At 33.9% G+C, this 9,669-nt stretch overlaps 1 pseudogene; it reads right to left on the bottom strand.

Moving 5' to 3' along the window:
* Positions 1-4,084: 4,084 nt before the first annotated feature.
* LOC112325245 (putative pentatricopeptide repeat-containing protein At1g12700, mitochondrial) lies at positions 4,085-9,669 on the bottom strand (annotated as a pseudogene).

Raw genomic sequence — 9,669 nt, 5'->3', positions numbered from 1 at the left:
ATCAAAAGTTATGGAGTTTGGATTAGAAATTAAGGTTAGAGAGTAATATAAATCATATCTTGGGATCTTATCTAACAGCTTAAACTATTGGGTTGTGATAGTTCTTTGATATGATATCAGAACCTTGATAACCAAGCGGTCACGAGTTCGAATCTCACTATTCCCATTTATTTGATAAAAATCAAGCACAAGGTAATGTGAACCTATATAAGTTTCAAGCCCAAAAAGCTTTAACTTGAAACGGTGTATTAGATAATAATATAAATCATATCTTAGAATCTCACCTAACCGCTTAAGCTATTGGGTTGAGAATATTTTAGTACCAATTTTAATAGAATTTGTTGATGATGTTTCTGCCATGAGAGAGATGATGAGTTGAGATGATTCTTTAACAAGAAAAAACATGTCAAATTTAATTACAAATTATATTGGATAAAGTCCAAACTTGCATAAATTAAATAAAAATTAAAACAAGTTTAGTTTTTTAAGCATGAAGCTCCCGATCTAATGTGTTTTTTTCGTTCATCTATTTCCTTTCCATTTATTGTATGAATTTTTATATTTTATCCTTTACTGAAAAGCATGAATCTTTGGCTACATGAAACTGCGCTGCACTTGTGCTCAAACCTTGTCTCAACTCAAAATCTACTATTTTGGAAAAAAGAATATAACAGAAAAAGCACACCGCCTTCCCAAAACTTTTTTACAAGTTTCGTAAGCCCCACCATCTTCTTTCTTTGTGAGGGTCAAGCAATTGCAAAGAAAATTTGAAAAAGAAAAGAAAAGAAAAATAAACGATAACTTTACGAGTTTCTAATTTTTATTATATTTTTAATCGGGCCAATAAATGAATTTTTTTAATATTTATTTTTACTTTTCTATCCAATTTAACAAAATAATTACATAATTTACATATGAGGTATTTCTTTTCATCATCTCTTTTAATGTTTGTTTAAGAATGCAGAAGAGATTATTTTTTAAAATATTTTTTTATTTAAAAACATATTAAAATTTATTTTTAATATTAGTATTTTAAAATAATTTTAAAATATAAAAAAGATAATTTAAAAAAAAAACAGTCCAACGGCAGTTTTAAATTATTAGAGTGATCTAGACTCCAGAAATCAAAATTTTTGACAAGACATGAGGACAAAATTCAACTTTTTTTGAATTGGATTCGCCCATGACAGTATTTGTAACTATTTGATCATATTCATCAAATCATTCAAGGCGTTTGAGTCACTTAAGAAAACAGCTAAATATTAAATCAATAACTATTTGATCATATTCATCAAATCATTCAAGGCATTCAAATAAATGTAGATGAACAATTTCAATGTATAATTAAATTAACAAAAAAAAAACTAAAAGATATCAGAAATTAATCTCTGTAGATTAAGAGTGTTTTTCCTATGGATTTAAGCAGTGTTTTTCGTGAAAAATTTTGTTAATTTCGCGAGAAGTTTTGTTTAATTTCTTCGTATACTTTGCGTGTGCAGTGTCTAGCCCAAGCTTTCTTCTCTTTATTTCTTTGACTTCTTGACGATATGGCTTCTTTGCTATCATAATTCTTTCACTTTTATGTGCTTTGGTCTCAAGTTAGGGTGAGAGATAGACACCTGCGTACAACTTTCCTATCTTTTCCACGAAATTCCATCAAACTTCTTGGTGGGGGTGGGGGGGTCTCTCTTTTATCCAAGAACATTGGTTGTCAGCCATAGAACAAAGGTTTTTGATCTCTGCTTTGCTTTTCTTTTAGTTTTTTAGGGTTAATTGACACAAATAAACTTTTAATTGTCTTTTACGGTGTGTGCCCTTTTCTCTTTCTGTTTTGAAAACCCAATCCAGATTTTCCTTATTGTTTTTAATATTTGTTAACCAAATAACGTTATAATAATAAAAATAATATAAATTATATCTTGTGATGTTAATTAATAATTTAAGTTTTTGAATTAATATAATTCTTTAATATTATATCAACACTTTCATGATCAAATAATAATATAAAATTAATAATACAAAATAATATAAATATATTATTAATTAAAATATTTTTTATATTTTTTTGATATTTAAAAAAAAATTATTGACCTACCGTGGAGCGTAGAGTAATTATAATTAGATATGCAACTACAAATTTTATTTTTTATTTTTTTTCTTTTCAAAAACTAACGATTTGATTTCTCTTCAGCAACGACAACATTGGAATGAAGCACCCAAGAAAACTCCAACGAAGTCTTGAGAATCAAGTTTGCTTTAAGACTATTATTCTAGGTTTTAGTGGAAAATGAAAAGTACCGACACCATACTGTCCCGACATTGGCTTGAAGTTCTGAGGAATTCAATTGCCAACTTACTTGAAAAGCTTGTCATAATTTAATTTAAAAGAAAACATATTATATTCTAAAGATATATCCATACAATTTATAAAAATATTTCATGCTGTAAATCCAGCAGAAAACATCACATTAGTTTTATATCATTAATTGATGACTAAATAGGAGAGAAACTTAGGAGTAATAATCAGAGTTTTTAAACTTGGCAGGGTAGCTAGCCCGGTCCAAAGCCTGGATTCCAGGTTTTGATCGGGTCACCCAGGTTAATTCTGATTTTTTTAAAAAATCAAAACGATGTTATTTTAGTAAAAAATAAAATAAAATAAAAGTCAGCAAGTTGCAATCGAGTTTTTGATAAGGTCTTGCCGGGTCGTTCCAGGTTTTAACTTTTTTTATTTTTTCTTAAACCCGACCCGATTCCAACCACGGGTTCTGAGTCGATCCGCTAGGCCGGCCGGGTTTCAAAACTATGGTGATATGTTGTCCTCCGAGTCTTGTTAGTTTCACAATGATTATATATATATATATATATATATATATATATATATATATATAATCAAAACCATGGGAGAGAACCTGTAAATCGATCGCTCACATACATGTGAATTTTCTCATATCCTTCTCTTTTTTCTCCTTTTTCTCTGGATGAAGGACATTTTGCCTGCCCAACCTATAGCAGAAATTAATGTTTATTAGTATATATGAAGTATTATAAAGGATGTTTGCAATCTCTAGATTTGACCATGAATTTACAGGCTACACATAATAAAAATAACAACACAGTTACTGAAAATCTAGATTTCTGGATTCTGACGAAACTATAGCAAAAGCATCACAATTTTACACAAGATGATGAAAATTTACAGAGAAAAAAAGCTACTTGATATTGGCCACATGAATTAGAACCATGGAAAATTTACATCACCTTGACGAACAGATCTAGTATCAAGTTTCCTGTTTCCCCATCTGCAACGAAACCTTTGTCGCTCATTTCACGAATAAGTTGCACTGCCTCTATATCATTCTTGTGCTGGAGAAATCCTCGGACAATAACATTATAAGAACCTTCACTGGAGGGCAACCATCCTTTTTCATATTTCAGAAAGCTTTCAATGCTTCATCTAACAGCCCTTCTTTGCAAAGTGCATTGTTATTGTAGTGTATATCCGAATATTAGGCTGCAACCTTTCAACGTTAAGTTTTGAAAGCAATTCCCTCCCTGATTTGCATATGGCATCAATCAAGATATTATATGACGTTGGGCACATTCTTTATTATTCTTGGCATATTTATGTTTATTGTATTATTTCCTTCATTGATAAGATTTTGAGGAGTTTGAAAAAATCCAGAATGCATTTTGGTAAATCCAGAATGCAGCTTTAAATGGAATCACCTGCAAATTGCAATGCTCTTCCAGCTCAGCTTCAAATTGTACACAGAAGTGGGCAGAGTACATATTTCATACCTTCATTTTGTTGTTACGGGGCATCTGAAGCAGAGATTTGTCAAGCTATAGAACGGATTGCGCCAGCGGTTGCCAACACAAATACTAGGAAATTGTTCAGACAACAATATTTAGAAATGGCGTGTCCCCTGAATTCCAATTTTGAACAAAACACTAAAAATTGTAGCCGTGCTTAAGGAAATTGAGTTACTGTTCGCTTAAGGATATGAAGTACATGCTGACGACAATGTATAATGGCATATGACAATTTTTAGTGGAAAAGCTAAAAGCAAACCATGAGATAAGTGACGATTTCATTTGCCCTTTTGAGCTTCAAATTGTACAACCTTGAAACTTTCACACTTTTGATTGCAGGGAAACATAAATTTCCTGAATCTAACCTCTTTGAGGTATCAAATAAAAAGCCTCTGATGTGAAGAGCATAAGATTTTACATCAGTCTCTGCAATCTCTATACTGCTATATAGTTATCTAATTCATCTACCTGATTTCATAACTTGTATGTGATTGAGTAGAATAAGGCACAAGACCTGTGACATGATTCCCTTGCTGGAGCAATCCCACACCACAAATGAGAACACATTCCCCCCACAGAAATTAAAACATTGGACAGAACTTTTTAATTTCACTGCCGCTACAAACACAATTCCTTCAAACATGGATTTTGTAGGGTAAATCCCTGGATTCTGGCAAATCTGCACGATTGATCAGTTAGAATTCTGTATGTTGACTCCCTTTCCCATGGAACAACCCCAAAATCAAAACTCGTCCATTCCTTCAACAAACAACCGCCAGATCAAAGCACCGGCTCCTGCCTGCTTTCTCTTTGCAGATTTATATATGATGTCTAAAATGGTTTTGTAAAATCGGCCCTGCTGGGATGGCTGGAAGTCCTTGTTCAGGTTAAACAACCAAATTCAGTGAAGACAAGTTTATTTAGCTCATAGTGGCCATCTTCAATATGAGACCAGAACCATTCATCAAGATGAACTATCATTTTTCTGGCCACTGAAAACATAATGTAGAAATCTGATTCAATGTAAGACCAGAACCATTCATCAAGATGAACTATTAGTTTAGCAATTCCAATGATTTGGTGGCATGTAACTGGCGCCATTGTTCAGATGTTGACAAGATTGAACTAAAAATAACTTCCATGTTGAGGAAAAATTGCTTGATATTTGCCACATGAATTTGCAGCATCGAGAAATAAAAGTTTGCATCACCTTTTCACCTTGACAAACTTCACGTAAGCCTAGATACTTCTTCAAAACAAGATTGTCTTCATTAGATAACAGATCTTCTACGAGGTTGTGGTCCCACATCCGCAATGAAACCTCTGTCTCTCATTTCACCAATAAGTTGCATTGCCATTCATCCTTGTGCTGGAGAAATCCTTGGATAATAACATTATAGGAAAATTTATCTGGAGGGCAGCCATCCTCTTCCATATTTCAGAAAGCTTCCAATGCTTCATCTAACAATCCTTTTTTACGAAGTCCATTTATTATTGTAGAGTATATCTGAACACCACACTGCAACCCTTTGACAAAGAGTTCTGAAAACAGTTCCCTTGCATCTCTAAGATTCCTGAATTTGCACATGGCATCAACCAGGAAGTTATACATCACTAGAACAGGCTTCAAGCAAGTACTTTTCATTGCTCGAAACAGTCTGAGTGCCTTATCATATTACCCTTGTTTGCAAATGCCATCAAGAAATATTCTAGGAGTTTGCCACTAGTGTGCATGTTCTTGAAAAGCTCTTGTGCTTCCCTAACTCTCCCTAATTGGCAAAAGCCATCAATAAGAGTGTTGTGACTGACATTGTTTCGAGTTAAGCCTTGATGAATCATTTCATTCAAAAGTTGCTAGGTCTCATGGCCTTACAATATCCATTAATTAAGATTTTATAACTAAGAACATCAAGTTTAGAGCCCATGGTTATCATGACATCAAATAGATTTCTAGCTTCAAGAACTTCTGTTCGCAAGGAATATTAACTAACGTTGTTAGGCTCCACACCCATTTCAGTCATTGTTTTGAACACTCCTTCAGCCTCTGAAACCTTGCCTTCTTTACAAATTGTATCAATCAATCAACAGGCAGAAGATGACAATATTCGGAATGATATTCAAACTCCTTGTTTCATTTAGCATTGCCGAAGCCTCCTTCCATCGGCTGAAATTGCATAAGCCCTGTATTAAAGAGGTGTAACTGACAACCGTTGGGGGGATGCCTTTAGCCTTCATCTTGGAGAAGATATCGAAAGCCTCATTCACCAGCCTATCTTTGCAAAGACTGTCAACGAGTATACTGTATATCACCACATTCGGCTGGCAGCCTGCCTCTTCCATTTTCTTAAACAATCCAGCAGCCGCAGCAGTTTCCCCAAAATCTTACATAAGCCATTGATAATTGTATTATAGGTGTGGACATCAGGTTGACACCCTCTTGCCACCATGTCATCAAAGAATTCCACGGCTCGGGCTATTGTACCCACTTTTCAGAGCAGATTGATTGAGGTAGAAAATGTGACAATATCGGGTTGAAAACCAAGTTCAATGATTTTGGACAAGACAGAGAACCCAAGATCCACACGTTTCAAGCAAAGCAATTAATAGTAAAAACTTGATTGATTCCTCCCAATTCCATTTGTCTGAACAGAGAAAGCACATTCTCATGCAGACAACAGTTTGTTGAATTGATCAATACAAGGCCGGGGTTTCCTATGAAGCATGTGATTGAAAGAAGCAAGGGCATCATCAATGTTTCTAAAAGAAGAAGAAGCATCATGATTTTTGGGCTTCCTACTGCTAGTGCTAGAAGAAGAAATGGATTTGGAGTGGTTGCTAGACAACAGTGATGAAGTAGTTGGAGATAAAAGAAACATACCCATTATTTTCATTAGGCATCGATGAATTTCGGACCCAGTAAAAAAGGCTTCTGAACCTCTTCTCACTTCAGCCGCTGCCGCCAACATCGATTACTCTTATGTATTTCCTTCTCCTAGTGGTTCGGTTTTCTTTTTCGGTGAATGTTGGACCAAAACAACAGACATACGTACTTGAAATTCTTCGTTGATGCTCGACAAAGGATCGAAAAAAAGCCTAGAGCTCATTGTGACTCAGTGCAACAACAACAACAACAACAACAGCTTATCACAAATTCACATATACATAATATAGAATCTTACTGAAGTAATCACATACGGCTCTTTGCCACCAATTTTTTTGACTATTTCCCTACGCCTCACAGAGCCTTCTAGACAAGGATACACCGGTGCATACATGTCAAAGCAATAGATGAGAAAAATTGTATGAAAACCATTTATCAAAGAATTCAAAGTGAAGTTACCAAAAAGGGAGGGACTTGAGACAGAACATATAAATTCAACTCCATGTCCATGTTAATTTTTAAAGATGATTACTTGGTCAGACTTGGGCTTTGTGACAGCAAGCCCTAGGTCTTTATCATTGGATTGTAATTTTCTAGCCTTTTCACTTTCTTTACTTCAACAACATTCAAGGCTGAAAATCGACTAAATCTGAGGTGCAATTGAATCCAACCTGAATATATGACCTTCTTCATAAACAAACTAAATTGAAATCCAATTGATTTAATATATTCAATATCATAACTTCATTACTGTGATATACCAAAAATCTTGGAGTTTAAAGAATCATACCACAAACAAGGACTACTATATAATTGGCATATGATGTACGATACAATGCAAATGCATGTTTGATTAGTTGATGTGGTTACAACTCAAATTGGATATCTTTAAGACTTCTATGCTGATTGCTCTCGTGTAGCACAAAAATCTATGGACTTTTTTAGAAACATATTTATTTTATCTTTATTTTCTTTTGGGGCCTAAAATTAATATGATGATAATTGAGTTCAAATCCTATGAAAAGATCCACTTCCTACTCTTAATTTGGCTGATCATATGTTAGCAGAATGAGGGTAGAAAAATGCCACAATCTTCTTCGTGCCAACACATAAATCCCATGAAATTTGAAGGGAATGTGAGCTTTGCTTACAACAGAAAGTTAAAATGTGAACGGTGAGACTTTCTTGGGATAATAAGACATCAATTTACCTCACCTACAAGGCTACAACCTACATCGACATGACATAACCAAGCACAATGAAATCAATGTAAGGTTATTCCTCACCTCTACAGAAAGATCTAGCTCAATCATGCATCGCCTCTCAGACCCTCCTGCAAAAGGGGCATGCTTTTGTTTAAAAAGAGCGTTTGGTTTTGACTTGAAAGTCCCAATCGTAGTACCATATTGCATAAAAACTAACTTGAAAGCAAGCAAGTCTGAACGCATAATGGAGCCCATAATGTATGAATAATTCGCTGGGTAGTCATAGTCAATCTACCTATATCATAAGCTAACACCAAATGTTTAATCTATTGACTACACACTAAAACAACAAAGAACATATGGTTAAATACTGTTGATGCACTTAAACAGAGGAAGAAAATGTTCATTCTCTACATAGCATGCAGTGCGAGCAACTGTGATATCGGAATTCTGATCACGCTATCGGAACAAAATATAGCAAGCTCACACAGTTGCAAAGGTTTGGGAGGATCTGATGTGGTTGGGCTCTTGGTTGTCCAAATTCTTCAGTAGCGATCTTAACCCCACTAAAGTATTGTAAATGTAGAAAAGGAATAAGTTGCTATTCAAAAAATATAAATTATATTTTGAAATCTTATCTAATAACTTAAGTTATTCGATTGAAAACCGTATTAGAATTTTAATAATCAAGCGGTCACGAGTTCAAATCTTACCATATCTATTTATTTGATTAAAATCAAGCACAAGATAGTATAGACTTGAGCAAGTTTCAAGCTTAAATAACTTTCACTTGAGAAGATGTATTAGAGAATAATATAAATCATATCTCAATATTTTATTTAACAGCTTAAGTTATTGGGTTGAAATAGTTCGTTTACAATTTCTGCCTTAAACAACAAAAACATATAGATAAAAGTGTTCAGGAATTGAAGCATTTTCTAATTTATGCATTCAACATCGACACAAAAAAAGATTTGCAGAATTAAGACAATGGCCAATGTCATTTCAAAAACTTTTAATACAAATTGAGGAGGAATATCAACCAAAACTAACTGAAAGAGAAAAGTATTGCTAATGAACCGTCTAAAAAAAATTAAAGAACAAACAATAAATGCTTAAAACAAGGGAACTGTCCGAAAAGATTACCTTTAAAGTATAATTCCGTTCTCGAGAGGGATCACCTCCCTGCAAGAAAGAACAACCAAACCTATAAATTTCTTGATGATGACAAGGATTATATAAAGACCCAGATGGACCAACAAGAGAAACTAAGAAAAAGTTCCAACCTTTATAGCCAAGATCAAAATTTTCATGTTCTAATCCAGTTTACTATATAACATGAAAGTTTCAACATTTACAGAGAAATGAAAAATGTTTCTTTAGCTAGGAGTTGTTAAAGACACTTACAGAGAAAAGCTTGAGAAGAGGGCAAAGGAAAGACAAGAAAGTAGTTGTTGATGATGTCGAACCATCACTTGAAGCTGAGACACTTTCTTTTGTATCAGAGTTAGGAGATTTGGCATGAAATTTGTTTCTGCAGACTAGTGTTTGCCCTTGATGATGTTGGAAGGCTTGGGTGTTTTGTAAGGGTTATTTTAGGGTTCTTACCTGTCTTTTGTTTTTTCTTCCAGAGATTTGGCTTTCGAGTAAAAATTGTCACTCCGTTGATGCTGGATTTGGAAATTAAAAAACTGTTTTCATTGATTGAGAACAATTGAGTAGTGCTAGTTTTTTTTTTTTTTTTCCTTGCCACTTAAGGTTTCTTTG

Source organism: Populus trichocarpa, chromosome 19 (assembly GCF_000002775.5).
Source record: "Populus trichocarpa isolate Nisqually-1 chromosome 19, P.trichocarpa_v4.1, whole genome shotgun sequence".
NCBI lineage: Eukaryota > Viridiplantae > Streptophyta > Magnoliopsida > Malpighiales > Salicaceae > Populus > Populus trichocarpa.
This window is presented reverse-complemented; position numbering and strand designations above follow the sequence as displayed.